Source organism: Pterocles gutturalis, unplaced genomic scaffold, assembly GCF_000699245.1.
Source record: "Pterocles gutturalis isolate BGI_N339 unplaced genomic scaffold, ASM69924v1 scaffold14234, whole genome shotgun sequence".
In the NCBI taxonomy this organism is placed as follows: domain Eukaryota; kingdom Metazoa; phylum Chordata; class Aves; order Pterocliformes; family Pteroclidae; genus Pterocles; species Pterocles gutturalis.
In genome coordinates, this window is record NW_010128459.1 from 97,014 (window position 1) to 118,559 (window position 21,546).

General features: G+C 40.5%; 1 protein-coding gene across 1 annotated transcript in view; it reads right to left on the reverse strand.

The window, feature by feature from the left end:
* Positions 1-21,546, reverse strand: part of ST3GAL3 (ST3 beta-galactoside alpha-2,3-sialyltransferase 3) — a gene marked incomplete at its 5' end in the record, with an annotated part of 112,277 nt that overhangs the window by 90,569 nt on the left and 162 nt on the right. The gene's annotated exons all lie outside the window — the stretch shown is intronic.

Genomic DNA, 21,546 nt, shown 5'->3' on the forward strand with positions numbered 1-21,546 from the left:
TGCAGCAAATGCCTAATGTCTACCCAGACCATTTAACACCTTCACAGTGAAGCAGTAGGACCGATAAGTTAACATCAGAGCTCTGTGACATAACTGGGAACTGTATCAGGAGACTTGAGCCTACAATTCAGCCAGCAGTGCTGCTGCAGGCAAGGGTGAAAGGACAGCGCCAGAGCAGAGATTAAAAGAACAAGAAAGCCCAGCAAAGCCAGCAAGTGTGCGCATTATGGCATCACTGCAAAATGTTATGTTTTGTTGTAAAGGAAACTGACAGTAAAAGTGACAACAACTCCTCCCTAATGTGTTGTGGGTTTTTTTAAGCTGTTCCTCAGCACAGTCCTCTGACAAACTACAGAAACTGTGCAACTGCACAGGGAAAGCTAATAATAAGTATAAACATGGAAGATGCTTCACTTTTGTCCTCAAGTCGAATTAATAATTCAATAATCTGTCAATTCCTCTATTAGTTGTAGCTCCCAATAACCTTACAAAACATGTAGAGATTAGCAGAGATGCCAGAAAATGGTTACTTATGCAGCTCAGACATGTGATGTGGTTTCATAATTTGTTCCCATGAGCCATCTTGTCCAGCACAAAGCAGGACATTTCTTGAATCCAAACACACCATGGAAGCAGTAGGGACTTGAGTTTATCTGATCTGAAGTTTCATTTTCATTTCAGCATTGAGCCAACTGATCTGACAAAAGGTATAAAGCAAGAGACTGGAGAAAATAAATACCAGCCAGCACTTGGGTACCACTGGCAGATAGATGGCAGGTTTTCTTATCTAGCAGCACTATCAAAGCCAGGGTCCAAAAATGCCTTAAAGGCCAGAGCCTCTCAGGAGTGAAAGAGCCTATGGACATCCAAAAAGTTGGTAGCTCACTTAGGACTGCAACATTCCCATGCAGAGCCCTTGTGATGATGCCAAGGTTCCTGACAACACAAACACCATGTCTCAGTGATGTTGCAAAGGCTGTCAAACCCATGAACCGCTGCTGCTCCTGTAATTCATAAGGCATGGAACTGCCATTCATCCAGAGCTTTCCCCCTCCTGCTTCCCAGCAGCCATCCCAAAGCAGGCCCTGGTATCTTCTTCTGGAAACACCTTATTCTGCTTAGCCCTTACCTCGTTATCTTTCCCCACCTGAATGAAGGAGGAAGAAAAACTGAAGTTAATCCTTTGCCTGCTTGTGAAGCAGGCACTGAGTCTGTTAAAATTTATTCTTAAGCCATCTATAATTTTCTCACACTATTTTCTCTTGAATAGTCCTATGACAAGACTGACTTAGAAATGATTTTGTGTTAAGTTGTATCAGAATGGTTCAACCACTACCCCATTACATCATTTGAAGGGACAGGCAGCATGATGTACGCTTTTCCATCTCCATGTGAAATTTTGTGCTTTAGTAACTATCAGTGATTGAAGTCAATATTTTCAAAATAGAATATCCAGAGTTTAGTTTTCTAAATTTAAGCCAAATAAGTCTAAAAAACTTTGGCCTGGATTCCACAGGTATTGAATGCATTCAGCTCTTACAGCTCTGTAGCACATATAGCTAAAAAAAAACAGACTTTGAGATACGTGAAACATGGATATAGACTAAACTTTGTCAATGTTGATTTAAAGTCAAGATTTTACACTGATCGCAAAAGAAACCAGTCAGCTTGTAAAAATATTTTCTATGCATTTTTTCTTAGCACATTTATGCTACAGCAGTATAAAGCATCATGCATGTCGCTAAGAATTATTGAGTTATGGCTTCATCGGGCACATTCTTCTTGCTCTTTTAAAATAAATTTTATAAACTAACAATATTGCATTGTAGCTGGGGATCCACGCACACAACTGTCCCTTTTTGAAGCATAATCCATAATGGATGCACTTTTAATAAGCACCTTAGACATTACTGAAATGTCACCAGAAGAACTAATGGACTGTTGAACGTCCACTACACAATATACGGACTGCTTCCACATCGCGGTGCTAATGCTTATTTTCGTACATAATTCCTAGTGCTTGCAAGAGTGTGACATGCACACTTCGAGTATTTCTGTGGTACCTCAGCTGGCTTCCTTCTTCTATAACTATGTTTTACAGCACTTGCAGGAGATGTGCTCCTTTAGAAAGAAATGAAAAGAAATCTATACTTTTCTGTGGCACAAGTCCTAGCAGGCAGAGCTCTCAATGCTTGTAATGGAATTGTTCTAGCTTCCCCTTCAGTCTTCCAGATAGCAAACCACAGACATAACTACTGGCCTTTTTCTTTTTTTTAATTACCCCCTCACTGTAGGCAAACCAAGACAGTAAATTGAGAGTTGTAAAATTCAACTCAGATGGTACAAACAAGCACTGCAGAAAACACTGGAAAACCACACTAAACGAGCACCTTACAAGAACTCCCATTACTAGTTCATTTTCTGCCTAGTTCCAAACTGGAGGACTAAAAAAAAAACTATGCTCAACTGACACAGGCAAGAAGAAAACCCCTTCTCTTTCCTTGTGGCCAAAATGCTTTGCCAGTTGTCTGCAAGTTGAAAGACAACAAAATAAGAGCTTCTCTTCCCTCCTCATCAGCATAATTCAGAGCATCTGTAAATGAAAATTGTAAGAAGAAATAGGAAAGACAGCAAAGGATTTGACATTTAGGAATTTCCCATGAGGCTGATCCTTAACATTTATAGCCTCTATTATATTAGTACCATGGTCAATCATTTCCCTCATTGTGCATTTCCATTATTCCTTAATAAAATGTGGTTTTACTCTTCTGCAATGCACAGAGTTGTCTTTCAGGATGCATTAGATAGACTCCACCTCCCTCCGATTAATGATCGCAACTGAGAAATACAACATAAAAACCGATGGTTGGTCTAACCTACCTTGAGGTCAGGGACCTTACAGCACATCCACATTATGTAACACAAAGTTGTGCAAGGACCTCAAGCTACTGCCAAGATAACCTGGCACGCACGCACAGTGGCATGGCATGCTGAGGTAAGAGCTCGGTCCCAAAGCAGTAAAGCCATGTCAGAGAGAACAAAGCTACCCAGGAGGCCTACGAGCTCTGGCACAAGAGCCACAGATGAGCTCCTCCTCCTTCCAAAGGCAGGTTCATCTCCACCATCTCATGCTTAGTCTATGCACTGTATAACCTGTTGCTCAAACTTACCACATTCAAACTTGCAGGGTAGTTTGTGGCAACATCTGGCAGAGAAAGAGTATGCAATTTGAATAGAGTTTATTTTCCTTCTGCCAGACAGATGAGCTCTCTTCTGCCTCGTCTTGTTTTTCTCCCTAGTCTCAGGTACCCAGATACAAGGATTACATAATTCTGAATGTTTTACAGGAAAGTATCATCTAATAATTTATGTTTGCAATTAAATCCACTAGAGACTTGCAAACAGCTTGTATGAGTGGTCAGAATGTTCCCAGATTTGCTTGGAAAGAAAAAGATTTTACATTTAACTCAGCTAATAGTTAAGTGGTTGGCAGTAACTGTCCGCAGAGTCCTGCAGAGGCAAATAAGCCTGAATTTAATAGAGTGGAAAAGAGAGAGTCAGTGAAAGGAGGCAGATCTTGTCACTGAAAGTATGACAAATGAGGAGGATGAACTTAACAGCAGTTTTACAAGAGACTAAGAGGAGCAATACAAGCGTAAACAAGAGGAAAAAGAAGCACATTACTGTAATAATACTAAAAAGAGAAAGTCTCCACTCAGGGCTCAGCTATGTGAAGAGGAGGCAGCTTGATGTTGTTTGTAGATCAATTTTGGAGCAGAATCCCATGGGCTATGCCTCTACATGGGTATACTATTTGGGCTACATTTAGCAATCGGGTCTTGTTATTTAGCAACACAGATGTAGGACTTGCTGATTCATACAAGCCAACCCAGAACACAAAGTGTTTGGGTTCTCTTTTCCTGTTAAAGTCTTTGTTATTTACTGCCTGCAAGATTGCACTGAAGTTTCAGCCAAAACTCATTTCTGCTGTTTCCAATGTACATTCCAAACGCAAAAAACATGGCACCACATCAAATGTTAAAGTAAGATCATTATCATCCAGCTGCCAAACAGTTCCTACAGGTTCAGAGCCAGAGAGTAACAGAAATCATGAACAGTGGTTCATCACAATGAGTTGTGAAGTGTTTTCACACTTGCAGTATCACACTAGAGAATCACAGCAGAGTGGGAGACGTGGTGGTCTACAGGACAAATAGAAGATTTTACCATGGGAGGAAAAGGATAGATAAGGCAGTCACTCGTAAGCCTGCAGGTAACCAAGAGAGGACTGCATGTGGAACTGCAAAACAGGCAGAAAGACTCAGCCCAGAAAGGGGAGAATAATCCTTTGCCAGCAGAATAACCCAGTAGCCTCTAGGAATGCTACTCACAACGTTAATCACTGCAGAGCCTGAGGACCAAAGCTGAGGTCCTATTGTGCTACACAGCATAAAACCACTGACCAGCCCATGCAAAAACGTCTGTCATTCATTTAGACAGACAAGGGAAAGGCAAGAAAAATCTCACAAGCAGAGGAAACTACACAATGGCAGTAGTTATTTTAGCTCCAGAATTTGAGAAACACATTTAGGTCAGAACGCCATGATGCAGTATGAAGAAACTAAGGCAACAGTACGAGGATAACTTTAATGAAATACTGTAATTTAAGAAAACCTGGAAAGTTCTAAAGCAGCTGTAGGCAATAAAGCCAGGAAGGCCTTAGAATACAGATGTAAATGAGTCAGTTCAGTAATTTGGCAAATTTAAGGAAGTTCAGACTGAAAAGCTGAAAAGAATTCCACAGTCCAACCACCTTCAGGATTTGTTTGAATTTCTTGTATCTATTTAGCTGTTGCAGCTCTTTAAACTTTCCTAAACCCAAGGTGACCTTTAAAAAAAAAAAAAAAACCTGAAAAATTTGCAAGCACATACAAACATATTCTAAAACATGCTGTCCGGAACAAACAGTCTTCAGAACAGGGCACCAAATAGCCTCTATAATAAACCATGAGCAATTAGTCTGCTGGGAAACAAATTAGCTCATTTCGCTTCAGCAGAGTGAAGGTGGCTGTCATGCGACAGGGGTGATGTGAACTGCAGGGTCTTTTCCTGAGCGACCCTTACTGGAAGTCCCCAGGTTGTACCTACCAGAGGTAACAGAGGGTTTCCAGGGCCTGCAAGGAGAGCTCTGCACTGGCGCGCTACACATCAGCCATGTACCGCCTCCCTTGGCCCCTTAAAATGCCCCTGAGAGCAAGAACCTGCTGGACCACCAATGCACACTCTCTTAGTCTTATATGCTGCCCGTTCCATCCCGTCCCTCCTTGCTTCCTAAAACTACAGAAGTTTTAAAGTGAAAATTTATCAAACATTATATATAAAGTCAAGTTTTCAGGTACAAAGGTAGAAATATAGAACACGCACATGAATAAACAAACATAAAACGTAACTCTAATCTACACCTCACAACATAATCCTCTCCAGGATGTTTTCACCAGGACTCCTCTAAAATGCCTGTACTCAAATTTAAACATGAAAACCACATACCCACGATTCAGTTACTTTACCTTCTAATACACTCAGTCTCACCATCTTCAACTTCTAGGGAGGTCAATCAAGACTGGAAGTAACTTTCAGTTTTTTTCTGCCCTCTTACATTGTTTTAGACCTAAGGTTTGGGTAGGCACGTGCTATTTAGAATCAGTTGTTTCAAAATGGGGATAGCTGGAGATCCAGAACTCCCCCCAAAACTTGAGGAGACCTGTCTCCGGTTCTCATCTGTACCATTCCTGTGCTCTGGACAGTCAGACAGCTAAGCCCAGCTAGGAAACAGTGTGACTAGGACAACGCACACTAAACACACTTCTGACCCAGGATTTACCAAGTGCTGTGGAAAACTTAAAAATACTGTGAACAACAAAGGTTACTATTTTATTTATAAAAAAAGTAAACAGAGGTGCAGCCCAAGAGGGGTAAAAGAGGGCCACGTCCTACACAATCTGTGCGTTCCATCCACACGGAAAGGCAGATGGAGCCAGGAGGAGAGCTCTGAGGACAAACAGGAGGGAGGGAGGGAAGTGATCATCTTGCATGAGAGAGAAACCAGCCCAGGGCTGCGGCATGGAGCAAACCCTGGAAGGTGGAGACAGGGAACAAGCATCTTCCTCCCCAGGACCACTGCGAAAAGCAGCATTATGGAGTCAGAGTGTTGTAGAGTTGACACTTGGCTTCCACAGTCAAGACAAGCCTCCAAAATCTTCTAGCAGCTGATGAAACTAAGAGATCAATGCCAGGTATATCCAGAAGTTTGCATTTGTTTAATTTATGCTTTTGTTTTGTAGCTATTTCCAAGCTACTGATCAAGAGTTTAAACTGTGATTTGCTAGAGAAATCGGGTTGCTTTTTTTTTAAAAAAATTTTGTTTTGTGGTCAGACAAGCAGAAGGTGCCTTGTAATCTGCAAAAAAATCCCCAAACCAAAATAAAATCTAGCAGACAAACCCTCTCAACATCTGTAAACTGGAACAACTTCGGAAACTTGCACTCTTGCGTGCCTAACTTTTCAGATGGGCTGACACGTCAGGTCTTAGGTATTAGGAAGAAAACCCAGTAGCAGCTGAAAGTCAGTGCCATGCCAAAAAAATAACTTATAGAAGTGAGAGATTCCTATAACTCTAAAAAACCATTAAGTGCCTCAGTACTTAACACTGATTTTCCCACTTAATTTTTTACTCTTTAACAGCTGCAGAGTGGTCACTGCAAACAAGCCGTTGAGGGCTCTTCCTAGGCCAGATGTCTTGGATACTTATGGGTCATCTCCCCTACCAAGGCAGAAGGTGGTCTCCTCAGCAATGGCTGCTTCACACTTTCCAGATACAGGCAACACAGATCATTACTCAGTTTAGCAACTGCGGGCACCAATACCTTGTGCATGTCTAGAGAAACTACACAACTTTGTTAAATAAAGTTAGATCTAGTAATAAATTATTTTGTGTGCAGGAACCTTTTCCTCTTCCATTCCTCTCATGCTTCTCACCTCTCCTCTGTCATTTATTGGGGTTATCAGAGAGCACAATTTCTTTAGATTAGCTAAAGACAGGATTATCTCAGAATAAACTGCCCTCCTGGCATCACTTTATTTGAATTACTGGATCTTCTAACTGTTTACCATAAAACAACATTCAAATATTTTGAGATCTTAACTGAATAAAGACAGTTCTGTCAGTGAAAATATTTACAGTAGCCTCACTAATTGAGACTGATTTCAGTTTCCTGAATCTCATTATGGTAAGCTGGGCACTGCTGCAAAAGGGAAACAAATAAGAGATGAATGAAAACAAACAGGTTGAAACATAAACAACTGCTTAGAGTGACATTAATCATTACAAAAATTCTGTCAAAAGCATCCCTCTGACTGGCATCTGTCAAAACATCTTAGTGGTTCATCATCACATGGCCATGGTTCAGATGGAGACAGAATGTGCAACAGCCAGCACAGCAAATCTCACACAGCTCTGAATTTCTAAGTGAATTATTCTTTATCTTGGAAAGCTCCAGACATGGTTTGTTTCACAGGATTTCTCTCCTCTTCCTTCTGGACAGCCTGGAACCATCCCTGTTCCCTCCTTCTCAGAGGGTACAATGTCTGGCAGCTAATTATGCAGAATGAATTACTGCTTCCCCTCTGTGTTTTCTGTCCAACAGCCCACAAGAGATGGTAAAACACTGGAAATCAAGTCCTATTAATACAAAGAGAAAAAAACCAAAACACAATACTCAAACTGTTAGCCCTATTTCCTCTCATTTCCTGTCTGGATATGGTTTAGGAGTCCCCCAGTTACAGCAAATCCTAATAATGCAGTCCTGAAGAATGATGAATCTGCTTTTCAGAGAAGAGACAGAGATTGGCACTTCAAACCCACATTCCCCATGAGCAGCACACGCCAGACCTGGGAGGAGTGAAGCAGAACAGTTCCTCCTTTTCTCTTAGAAAATACGAGACTACTACTTTCCTACTAAAATACCTTCCTTACTGAGCACAGGTGGAAAATTTTGCTGGCTGAGCAGGACAGATGTCTGCCAGGACAGCATGGCAGAGCAAGGCCAACTACTTCTTTACAGATGTGTCTACTCTGTGCCAAGTTTCTTTACCCTTGTCAGATGAGGAAAGCCCTATGTGAAATGAGCAGCCACAGAACAGAAATAAACAAGTCTAGTGTTTATAAACTGTTTGGTATCCTGTTGTTCCATAAATAGTTATTATTACCCAGGAGATCAGATCTGTCCAAAGGAGAAATGCCTGGTATATGTGCTGACTAAAATTCCCAAGAAGGGAAAAACCAGAGAAAGTTTGTGGTTTTCTTATTTTACTTCTCTTTGCTTAAACAAGGAACTGTAAGTATAATTTTCTGCCTTCAAATTCTGGACCTCCTTTCCCAACCATTCCAAGAGCAGGAGGAACAAGTCCAGCAACAACGGACTGCGTGCTGGTGTGTTTAATCAGAGCCTTGGGACCAGCATCTTCGTTTGCAGATGCCTAAACTCCACAGACACTGTTTAAGAAATAAATCAAAAGCAAAAAGAGCTGGCCAGCACTGCCTCTAAGGAGTTGCCTGTTTTGCCACAGGTTACGTTAAGACTGCCTGGAGCTGTATACCGTAGCTTTAAACACCTAGCCCTCCATCAGGTTACACATTTACAAATAAATTCTTACAAGACAAACAAAACTTGCAGAACAGATGTATGCTGTGCTGCTTATCCCTAATTCACTGCCTGGTGAAGCATGTGTGGTGGCTTTGAACATCCCTGAGACCATTCCAAAGTTGGTGTTTTCTTTCCAAAATGGAGCCGGAGACCCTCCCACCACACCAGCTGCTGTCCTGCGGACCTCCTTGTGCTGCAGGTTTGGGGCCAGCAGTGCCCAGCCAGCCCAGGACAGCACATCACAGACCCCCATGGCAGCTGCAGGGACAGCGAAAGCCACTGGGTCCCAAACAGCTTTCCTTTGCTTGTCATTTTTGGGTTACTTAACACTATTGCACCTTTCCTGAAGCATTCATGGGAGCTGTTTATATTTGGAACAGCTCATCCATGGGCCAGTCTTTGTGCTCAGAGTAAACTTTCTGTAATAAAAAAAGAAAAAAAAATCCGAGTCCAGAAACTAAGACTTCTGGTGGCTCATACATCACCTTCTATTAAAGACAGCAGAGATTCTATAACAGAGGCAGGCCCAAAGTAACAGCAGATGCACACACACATCTTTTTGTTTAGGAGGACAATAGGTAAAGCATTGTGGTTTTATGCAGTGGCGTATTTTATATATTCTTCTGGTTTCAGGCTCTCTGAGACCCCACAGAAGGTCACGGATACTATAATCTGTTTAATTACTAGAAAAATTAATTAATTTCTCAGGAATCTCTTTATCACACTGACATCACTTTCAGCAGTGCAATTCTACATCTGTTCCTAGGTATGCCCTCGTGTAAATATGAATCTAGGCTGGCACTGCTGATAAACAAATTGGAAACATGCTAAAATTGGTGTGACACAAATATCAATTTAGAAAGGGGAAACCATATAAACCTCTAAAATAGTTTTTCCCCCCCTTTTTTCCAAGAACAGTACAATATGTGTTATTTGAAATGTATGCAAATCTGAAGCTTACATCAGTTGTTTAAGCTTGGAAGAATAACAAATTAGCATGGCAGATGCAGTGATTTTCAGGAAGATCACAATGAAACACTTCTCTTAAGAGAGCTGGACACAGTTTTTCTGGTTTACCAGCACGACACTGGAGTGAGCTACAGCCCTGACTCACATGCAGAGAGTTCCTGTGCAAGTAAATGAATGACTCAAAGTGCTTCAGGAGATAAAAAGACGTGATCATTCTTAAATGTATGGCAGATTACACGAAAAGGAAATAACTTTTTTTCTGATTGCACAGATTTTCAGAATTTAGCAAAATAGAAGCAGAATTTAAAAACGTATTGAGCAATACTAGCGAAATATGCCATCCCATTGCAGTCAGGTTCACTGCAGTATGGGGTAACGCTCTTGCCTTGGTTTCCAGCATTACAAGTGATTTGGGTTGGGCTGAACCAGTGAGCAAGAGCCAATGAAAAACTTCACCAAGCTCCTGTGATCCTTGACGCTATTACAACAGTTACAGCATTGCTTCTATACTATTTAGCAATTAATTTATGGATTTTATTTTGCTGCATAGTTAGCTCAGAATTATAGTAAAAGGTATCAAGAAAATAATTGCCAAAGGAGCTTATGCTGATCATGCTGCAGGGGAGTCAGAGCTTCCACAATATTATCTGAATAACGTTCTCAAGTGACTTTTCATTTTGCTACAAAGAGAATTTTTTATCTTTCCAATTTTACCTTAATTTGCCTAATGTAAAGTTGGAGGGTTCCCCCAGACTATTTCTAATTTGGACTAATAATCTTGCATAAATTATCAGACTTGCTTTTCATCCATATTCTTAGCCAACATACATTGGCTCAGTGACAGTGTCTGCATGCGCTGACACTCCTGCAATGTTTCAATAATAGAACAAAGTGTGACAGTAAGAGAGGAGGAGCGAAAGGTAGAAGAGAAAAATAAATTGACTTGAAATATACCCAAAGATAGGAACCTTGATGAAAACCACCAGTAGGGAGTTCAGTAGGAACAATTATCCACTGTTGAACACAATTCAGAAAACTCTGAGGGAAGTTGCATGCTTTCTATGGCAAGAGGAGAACACTGGTGACAGAGCCTCAGAGATAACCAGGGAACTTTTGGGGGCTCTGAGGCAATGCTGGGCTGAACCAATAAAGATGAATCGTCAGAGAGTCAAAATCAGAGTTTTAATAAAAAGAGAGATACCCAAAACCCATTTTCTTAGGGGGATTTGAGGCAAAGAAGGTAAGACATACATATCAAAACCACAGTGATATTACACTGCGTAACTTTCATGCTCACTGATATTTTTCATTCGTTTCATTTCACGCTCACTGATATTTTCATTCACTCAAATGCATTTAGATCCTCAAGCAATCTTTGCTGCAAGATTCTTCCTGAAAGTTAAACATTCTTATTGGTATAGCTTTAGAGCAGATGGGATGCAGCTACAGAGCCCAAACGCACATGCACAATAAAATAAGCTTATTTGGTGGCAGTGATTAAGTTTATTGTTTCTATTACAATCATCACGCTCACGCAAATACAGTTATTTATTTGTACATTTGCAAAGCTGTCCCTTTGTTGAGGGTCACAATTTAGAAATAACTGTAGTATACTAGAAAATTAAAAAAAAATGCAAAACAAACCAAAAATATCTGTCCTGTTCCCACTCTGACATAAGATGCAGTGTACTCATACTGAAGCAAGAGCGCATATGCTCTGCACCTTTTTCGAAGCCAGAAAAGCACACGCTCAGTAAAGTCCATGTGCCCGTATTCCAGCTTTCATCTAACAGTCTCACTTAATTCAGAAGTCACGAACAGGAATCTGAAGACAAACTTTTCAGGCACAAAGCCTGCACATCACATGGTTTCACATACTGTTTTTTTAAAACTCGAGAAGTTAAGCATGAAAGATTTCAGCTCCAAAAATGTCTCTGATGTAGATGTCATGATCGGCACAAAGGAACTGCATGTACTACTTTGCATGTTCTTGTAAAAGTTAAAAAGTCAACATGGGATATAGAGAACAACCTGCATGAACTGAAGGTGAAACCAGATCCCTACCTCCTGGGCAACAGCTCCCCATACCTCTGTCCTGGTGCCCAGGCTGGCTTACGGCATATTGGCAGATCCATCACCTTAGCTCTTAATTCCCAAACTGCACTCTTGGCAGGGTTTGCTAATGATTTAGTAATTCCATAAACTGGATCAGTGAACTGATCTGGATCAAAAATAATCTTGCCCAAACCAAGTAGATGGATGAGGGAGGGAAAATTTATGTTTGGACATAAGGATTATTTTACTTACCCAGTTTATTGCACTGTCCGCAGGCAGTCATGCTAGCTCAGGTAATGGGGCAGCACAAGAGGCAGCATGAACTCCTGAAGCTAACTGTGCCATGGAGAAAAGGCGATGCAGACACAGAAACACAGAACCCGAGAGTGTGAGTGTGTGTGTGAGTGTGTGGTTTCTGGGTTCTGGTTTTTGGAATCTCCTCTTAGATTATGCCACATCTATTTCCATGTGACTGCAGCAGCATGCACATCTTCAGAGGCTGCCAGAAGTGAAGAAATGAGGTGTCACCACTAAAGTTTGTTTTGAAGTACAAGCTCCAGCTGGTTAATCGGTGCAATGAATTTAAGAGCCAGCAGGGAAGTTCTGTGTACAGTTTCATCTGCTCAGCTCTGGAATTACATTCCCCCTCATTGCTCTCTACAAAAAAAAGAATGCAGGAAATCTGTCACGAAGAAATTAGTTCTTCAACCACACGTTAAACGGAGCTTTGGTTATCACCACTTTGATACCACAGGTTTGCAACACTCTGAACGTGAGTTATCAAATGTTGCCTCCTAATCCCAGCTTCAGCCTGCAGACAAGGCAGGGGGAAGGGGCTGAGGCAGTCAGGGTGCTCTGAAGGCCAATCCAATTGTCCCAGTTATAAATAGCAACCACAGCTCAGACAACAATCCTCATTTGAACATTAAACACAAATGTCTCCTAACAGACTGTGCTGTATGTTCACTCAAGTACAGCCAGCTGTGACTAAATATTTTGAGATAACATACTTTTCACCTTTAGGCAGAAGTGGGAGAGATTTAAGTCTCTCAAATGAGCACAGGACAATAAACACAGGAACTATACCTGTTGTGTACCCCAACCCAACTCTGTCACTCAAAATCTACATCAAGATATATTTTTTAAAATCATCCTCTTTGTAAGTGCCTTCAAATTGTATATAGTACCCAACACACTAATTTCTCTCTGGAGTGAGAAATTCTTCACTCCAGAACCAGTATATAAGAGACAAAAAAGGCACTACTTCATAAAAATCACAAGGAAAGAAAGGTAAAGCCATGCAAAATGCTCCCTTTGCCAGCAGTGCCAGTGGGTCAGCAGCTGACTGCAGGGGAAGATGTATTACTGGAAAAGCCACGGAGCTCTGGATGGGGAGGTGCTGCCCAGACCCCAGGAGTGAATTAAGGAGCGTCACAGTGCGCATGTTTTGGCTCACATGTTTATTTAGCCTGGGTTCTACAAAACACAGAGTAAGGAGGTGACAGGAGGTAAACGTGAGCAGCAGCATGCTCCGATGCCCCTGGCATGAGCCAGGCACTGAACAGCTTGGAGCCTGGAGAAATGGGACATGTCAATAGCTTAACTGACCGGGGCACTGTCAATTCCTCTTTCATCCTTCCTTTCCCCTCCTGCAAGTCCTGATTTCCTTTAGCCAGAGTTAACTAAGGAACTGAGGGAAGCTAATGATGTACTGCCCAGGAGAAGATATACCTGCATCAACTTGTCCCTGCAAATTCAAACCTCAACAGTACAACAACAAATATTTCCTTCGTCTTTGCTGTGGGGACAGGCAGAATAAGCAAGCTACAGGATCTGAGGGAAGTTGTGATAAACACTCCAGGTCAGCACTCTGGCACCCCCAAACACTCTTTTGGGGTGTACAGATTTCCTTGCAAAGCTGTGATTACAGCAGTTACTGCGACACGGAATGTAGCTGAGCTCTGTAACAATCTCGGCCATCATCGTACGCTATTCCTGAACACACAAGCACGGAGCAAATGACTTAAACAATGGACAGGGGTTTGAGTACTCCCTGTTCCTAGACAAGGAGTAATCTGGTTTTGAAGGAAAGTAGAAAGCCTTTCTCACAGCAGTGTCTGGGACATGGGGACCCTGACTTCAGTGGGAGCCTCGAGGAGTGTCCACTCTTTCACTGGAAACAAGCCGCTTTCACAGTTCCTGTTTACAAAATGAACCACTGCAGTGTATTTCAAAATGAGACGTACATTATACATATATTTAGAAGACCAAAACCCCATTACTATCAATAACTAATTCAGCATATATGTACAATTTCAGATATCTTAAAAAGAGATACTACCCACTGCACCTGAAGAGACTGCAAAATATGCAGCTGGAATAGTTTCAAATTCCCATTGCAATCCTCAGTGGCAAACTAATTATCCAGCCTATTTCTGCAGTGAGTTCTCACAAACCACAGGAAGCTGCCATCCTTCGGCTTCCTCTGCACTCCTTAAATAGTTAATCAAAAAGGAAGCAGCCGTCACCTGCACTGACAGTCTCTAAGCAGGGAGCGCAGGCCCTGTCACTTCAGTACAAACCCATGCTGGGTACGGCAGCAATTCATGAGGCACCAGACAGCCAAACATGAATAAAGTCAGTTCTAAGCAGAGGGTTAAAAATTCTCTTTTAAAAATATTTTTTCTGAATACCTAAATAACAAAGCAGGAAAGTGTGGAATGGAAAGATGCTCTTGTGTGCTTATTGTAAGAAGTACATCTTCCTGGAAGGGGATATGGAAATGAATGGGGAAGTATTCGGGAGGAGGGGACCACATTTTTAAATCATCCTGACCCCTACTAAAGCCCTTGCTAAAGCTGCAGTTCCACCTGAAGCCCCTGTCCCCCATTGCATGTAAGAATGCATGTAAGAATGTTTTTCTTCCTAAAGTACAAAAGCTGCATAAACTATACCTGTAAGTCAGCAATGGCAAATAAATTTTTGCCAAGCTCTGGTGACAAGGAGATAGGAGTCTACCCTGTACACTCTGGAGCTGTCCCAGCTACACACAACTGGCCTCTGGAAGTGAAGAAACGCACAGGAGGCTATCTATGACCTACAATATCAAGGAGGCACTAAACATAAAAAACACAGAAGAATGGCTTGAGAGAAAGCCACTGAAATTTCTATGGCTGGCATAAATCCATGTCATCCATTCCCTGCTGACATGAAAGCTTAAAAAATTTTAAACTTTATGTACAAAGAAACAATTCAGCAGAAAACCCAGAAGAGTTTACAGGAGAGCTGGTTTTCCTCATAGTGGAGGGCAGGCTGCGGTATTGAAAAATAAGCAAAAAAAACCTAAACCAGACAACTGTGAAGAAAATGCCAATTGCTGATTGATGGAAAGTTTGCACCAGAATAATCAAACAAACCAAACTGATTTTGTTTCTGAACTGACTTAAAGAAGTTTGTTATTCATATAAGACTATTTCTTAGCACCAATTGACTAGAAAGAGATGTTTATGATCCTTGGTGCTAAAAATAGTCTTATATATCTGAATCACAAATGTTGAATTCACTATTTTTGTCACAACACCTGTAATTTGTTGTATATTGCACTTCCCCTTTCCCCCTTATTCTGAAATCCTCTCAATTACTCTTTATCTTTCTTTAAATCCTTCTTTCCCATGTTCTCTTACGAAACTCAGATTCACAAGTCTGCAGGCTGCAGACATGCCCTCTGTATTTACCGCCTCCTCTAATTCCTAGAATTTGCTGCCAATTTACAAGAATTTGTGGTTGGAAAATTGTCAGTAGCTGAACTGTCCGAGGCTGGCATGTCAGCCACAAACTGTGGGCAGAGGTCTCCTTTCTCATTTGATAAAGAACAGGGCATAGAAAGAACTGTACACAGGCAGCATCGTTTCCACAGTAAGGCCAGACACGCAGGAGACTGCAGTGCTACCACTGCAAACAAAAGTCTGTGCCTTCTACAAAAAGGTCAAAGCGTTAGCTCCAGACTTGTAGGTGACCTCAGACCTACTAAAAATATCCCAATTCACTGAACATAGTAGTCTAATTCACTGACCTACTGATGCCATTTTACCAATGATGCTTGTCATTTTCTTTGTATCATTCCGAAACCTTACTTCAGGCACTCTGAGTCATTATCGTCATTATCTACTGGTGGAAGATTTGTAAGAGGCGGAATCGTACTGTCCTGGAAAGTGAAAAGTTAGATAACTCCTTCATTTGCAGCGCGCAGCAGATGCAGCCCAGCTATCCAGCTCCTACGCTGAGCTGCAGTGCTGAGATCATGCATCCACTTCTCTTGGTGGACAGCCCCTGTCTTGATTCAGATTACAGCATGTTTTCTGAAGCTATGCCAGTCCGCCTTTAAGGCATAATAATTAAAAAACCCAGAACCAAACAAAACAATAACACAGGCATGGCCCCAATGGATTAGACCAAATGAAAAAAAACACAGAACCAAACAAAACAATAACATAGGCATGGCCCCAATGGATTAGACCAAATGTCGATTTTGCCCAGTACTTTCTGTCTGTGTCCACTGGCCAGTATTTCAGTAAAAAGCCTAAGAACCAGGGAATATATAAAGCTACACTCTGCCCTCAATATCCATTTAGGTTCCAGCCTCCTGTAACTTAGAGATTTCCATGCCTGTTTCTGAATCCTTACAGTCAATAGAACCTGACAATCTTTTTATTTTTTTTTTTTTAATCTTTTGCCCACTATGGAACTCATTCTCAGAAAGCTGTGACTGCAAATAGCATGAAATAGCACTTCCCTTTGTTTATTTTAAACTTTGTGCACAATATTTACAATTAATATCTCTGAATCTTAATCTGAGAGAAGCAATCACCTGAACATCTTCTCCATGCCATTCACTATGTTACACATATTTGTGAATACCCGCTGCTTCCTCTATCTCAAACTGGAAAGTCTAAGTCTGTTCAGTCTTTCTGAGCATGGAAATAGCTCCACGTTTTTGTTTAGTCTTTATTATCACTAAACATACCTAATTCTTCTAGATGTTTCAAAAATCATTGAAGAGAATTGATGTGTTGCTGAAGATAGAGGCACAAGGGGTATTTATACAGCATCATTGCATATTATGGGGTTTTCTGCATTTATCTCCTAGTATGTCCACCGTGTTTTAACCATCACCGGTCAATAACTCACAGTAATTTCAAGTTCTCTTTCCTCATTTGCAAGGCATAACTAAGTCCATCATCAGGCATATGCTGTCAGATCAACCTTCTCAACAAATGCTACCTTACATCGATCAGAACTGAATTTGGCCTCCTATTTTGTTGCCCCATCCCTTAGCACTGTGAGACCCCTCTGACATTCCTCACAGTCAGCTTTTGGTCTTGCTACCTGGAAAAATGTGTCAGTGCTTTATTATTCATCCTCCGTTCCAGGCAGCTTATGAGGGCTTGGAACAGCAGAGATCCCAGCACATGTTCTCCAGTAACAACCCTGTATTGTCCAGCCTTCTTATTTTTTTCCATACAGTTTGCAGTCTTTACCTAGTCACTACCTAACCCCTACAAGATGACACCAGCTTAATTCCCCAAAAGTCTTTGAAACACCAAGTGTTTGGTTGGTGGTGGTTTTTTTTGTTTTGGTTTGGTTCTTTTTAAAGAAATCCAGACATATTTTATCAGTTAAATCATCTTTACCAAATGCTCATCCAGTCATTCAAACAACATGAGCAGATTTACAGGGCAGGATTTCCTGCTGCAGAAGACAACTTGACTCCTCTCTATCATTGTCTTTATTCTGGTGAACGAACACGAGTCCTATTCTTTTTTTACAGTTTCTGCTGAAGTGCCTAATACAGAAACCAGGCTCACTACTACTTTCCAGTTTCCCAAACACTCCATGGGCCCCTCTTGAGAAGCCTGACACGTTTACAGCTTTTCATCCTTCCATTCTAAGGCCGATTTAAGCAATGATTATACACAACCGTGTGTAACTCGGCAACTTCACCACTGAGTTCTTCACAAAGCGAGAACTTTCCCGAGCAATTCATTGTGCCCATTTGCTCCAAAATGTCAACCCTCTGTCAGCTTCCCCCAGCCTGTCCCCCAGCAAGGAAGGCTCCACGTGGGAACTGTTCTGCAGTGAACAGCAATGCAAATAACTTCTCTGCTACGGCTTTACCTTCCCTTAGCTCACATGTAATACTATGATCATCTATCAGCGCATCGGGATCTCTGGCAAGCTTTCTGCTTTTGACAGTAAGACAAAAAGCTTTTTTTTTTTTTTAATGCCTTTTGAGCGCATCGGGATCTCTGGCACGCTTTCTGCTTTTGACAGTAAGACAAAAAAGCTTTTTTTTTTTTTTTTTAATGCCTTTATAAAGTTGTTCCTCAACATTTTTTTGGCCTACCTCATTACAGTTTATACTTCACTTGCCAAAGTTAATGCTCTTTCCTATTCTCATTTGGATACAACTCCTGCTTCAGAAAGATGACTTATTTCTAGGAGCCTTGCTTACTTTACTGTTCAAGCCAGTCCTTGTTCATTTTTGTACCTTTCCTTCAATTTTTTTATTTCCCCTCCCTTCTCAGACTTTCACCATCAGAACTGGGCACAGTATTCTAGAAGTCCTGTGTTGTGGGGTTTTGGGGAAGTTTGGTTTTTAATTTTAAACCAGTGCTACACACAAAATTTCTCAACTTATGTGTGTACACATGAACCAGAAATAGCATTTCAGCTATGATATTTTGTTAAGATTGCATGATGCTTTCTCTGTGTCTGTTTCCAAGACAGAGTTTTTCTGTCTTTAAGGTATAATCTACATTTGTTCCTCCCAGATGTCTTATTTCATACTGGATGTATTAATGTATATTTTGCTGGACTGTGGCCATTTAAATCAGGCAATCCAGATTGTTTCTCTAAAAGTAACCAGTCCTTTTTTTAGTACTCTCCAATAAGCGTATCATCTGCACCCTTAACCTAGGATTTTTTTCCAACTAGGATTATTGATAAAAGCATCAAGCATTGCTAGAATGAGAACTGAGCGACTGAGGACATAATAAGAAAAAAAAACCTCATTTAGTCCTTCCTTACCAGCAACCATATTTTGAGTTTTCTCAGGGCATTGCTCTTTAATCTGTCTAGCTCTTGCTTATGTGTGGTAAAGTGTGAACTCACATTTTTACCATTAAAAAAGCACTTATCAAGAAGAGTTACATCCTCTTAAAAATATTTATTCTATCCCAACTATTTCCATATTTTGCCTATTTACATTTAAAATTGCACTAAAAAGTCAGGAACCTCTAGAATAGGAAAACATTTATTCATTTTATTCATGCTTGAAAACAGCCAAGACTTCATCCAAATAATAAAAAAAAAACAAACCCACACATTTTTTAGAGAAGACAAGCCTGAAAAATGTCAGCCGCAGAGATGATGCTTTCCTAATGATACGAGCAATGGAAAACAAAAGCTAGAATAAAAGAAATCATGCAGCTCAAATTCTTAAATCAACAGGCAAGCTAATTTGGCTTTAAGAGTTCTAAGTATATTAAATTATGATACCTAGCTTGGTAATATTAACTTTGCATAGTTCTTTGATTATGACAGAAGTTTCAGAAGAGAAAGAATCTTAAGTGTAGCATGGAATTCTTTGTGGAACTACTGTTCAGCCATCCTTACACCAATCCTAGGTAAAATAATGAAATCTCTGACACTGAATTTAATTAATAAAGAATTAAAGGACATCCTGGAAAAAAACGTCAACCTTAGTTGTTTCTCTAAGATGAACCCTAAACCTTACTGAACATAAATCCCCAGTGAGATGCTGTCTTTAGAACTATCATTTTCAATGTACGAACAAGAGAACCACCACCTAGTTAAACTAGAGACAAGTTACTACCTCTTTGCTGGCTACTGGGAAAGGTGACTGAACAGCAATCTGTAAGTAGCTACTGAGGGAGAGAATAAATAAATTTCAGCAGGCCAAAAAGAAATTCTTATTGAATAAATTTAAAATTAAAATTAAATTATATTTTTGCAATAATTAGTTTACCCATAGGAATAACATTATTATCAGATTCTCCATCAATTGATATCAAGCTAACTCGCCTGTGATCCACGATGAATATACTCGAAGAAAACATCATGTCCTGTGTCATGAATAGGTCCCCATGAACAGGATAGGGGACCATTAATGGTATTTTCCTGGCCTTACTAACTGTACCAAACAATCTTCCTTCTTCAGTGTATGTAGCTTGTCTCTTAAGTATCAAAATGCAACAACAGCCATGCCTTGGAAAGGGCAGTTAGGTTTCAGCAGTATAAAAAAAATGAAGGCTTGATATTCAGGCATCTTACCACAGTTACATTACCTTCTATTCCTGTTCTATACTATTTACATTTAATATGTACACAAGCTCAGACTTAAAAACACTCAAAGTTCTTTTAAGAAGAGGATGATAATGTATCTACCTCAGTTCTAGTATTTATCTAACCAGAGTTCCAAAATTCACACAGAAGATACTACTGATAATTGTTTGGTTTACACTCGTGATGGAGAACATAGTCTTAACACTTAATGTTTTGTTTTGTTTTTAAGGCCTGGCTGTAGTATCTACTAGTTACAAGGCAATGGCAGATTTTTCTTTTTAACATTTGCAGATACCATGTTTGCCAATAAAAACAAAGAAAGACGATCCCACCAGTTTCAGGCTTGGCCAGAAGGCCATGGTCACCCAACCTAACCTTTATATGTGCAAGTCATGGAAATTCTCTCCTCAAAGGAAATAAAATATATCTTTTAGAAAAGTACTGGTTGTGTTAAAAAGTCCACAACCTCTTTTGCCAAAGACATTACTGCACTAGAGCATCTTTTCCACATGCATTAGAAACTTGCACAAAGGTCAAATAACCATTCGGTCAAATTTTCCATTTGATGAACCAAACTGAGATCCTTGAACCTCAAAAGTATGTTTTTGCCAATCTGTCTTCTGAACTGTCTTCCAGCAATTCTACAAGCTCCTTGGAATTTTCATGGCCAGGCTGGATGAGGCTTTGAGCAACCTGGTCTACTGGAACTTGTCCCTGCGCATGGCAGGGAGTTGGAACTAGATCATCTTTAAGGTCTCTTCCAACCCAAACCATTATATGACTCTATGATTCTATGAAATGCAGAAGACACATGGTGCATTAAAGAAAGCCATAAGCCAAATTTAAAGTTTTGATTTATCTGTTATCATTACATTCCTAATTTCTGAGAGCTATCAAATAGTACTGCAAATTTGCACGCTTTCAGAGAGAAACAGTTCTGAAGAAACTAGTAACACTTCAGCTAACATTAACTTCTCAACACAGCAAGATGCACAACTTGTTAATAACGTGTCTTAGACTCTTTGGAAAACACTACTGCAAAGCCTCCAGGCACCTGGGGGATGCTTTACCTTGTTCTCCCAAGCAAAAAAAAAAAAAAAAAACAAAAAAAACCCAAAAAACAGACCACACTTCTCTACTTCAGATAACTTCATCTGTCACTTCAAGACCTAACCTTCCTAAGGATTGCATCATCTGGTACCAGCAGTGAGCTTGACCACACATCTTTATCACGCACTGACAATATAATTTATTATTCAACAAAAAGAAGTCTTTACTCTTTGACTAGGCTCCTAGTCAGACTAAAATCAATTAAGTAATTGCCACTGGCCACTGAAATAGCCCAGAATTTCAACATTGATCTCCCGTTGAACCAGTCAAGTGACCAGGTAATGACACTTTTTGAGACAATACCTGCAGATCAGCCACCTTGAAGGATGGGAAGTCATCAGGGAAA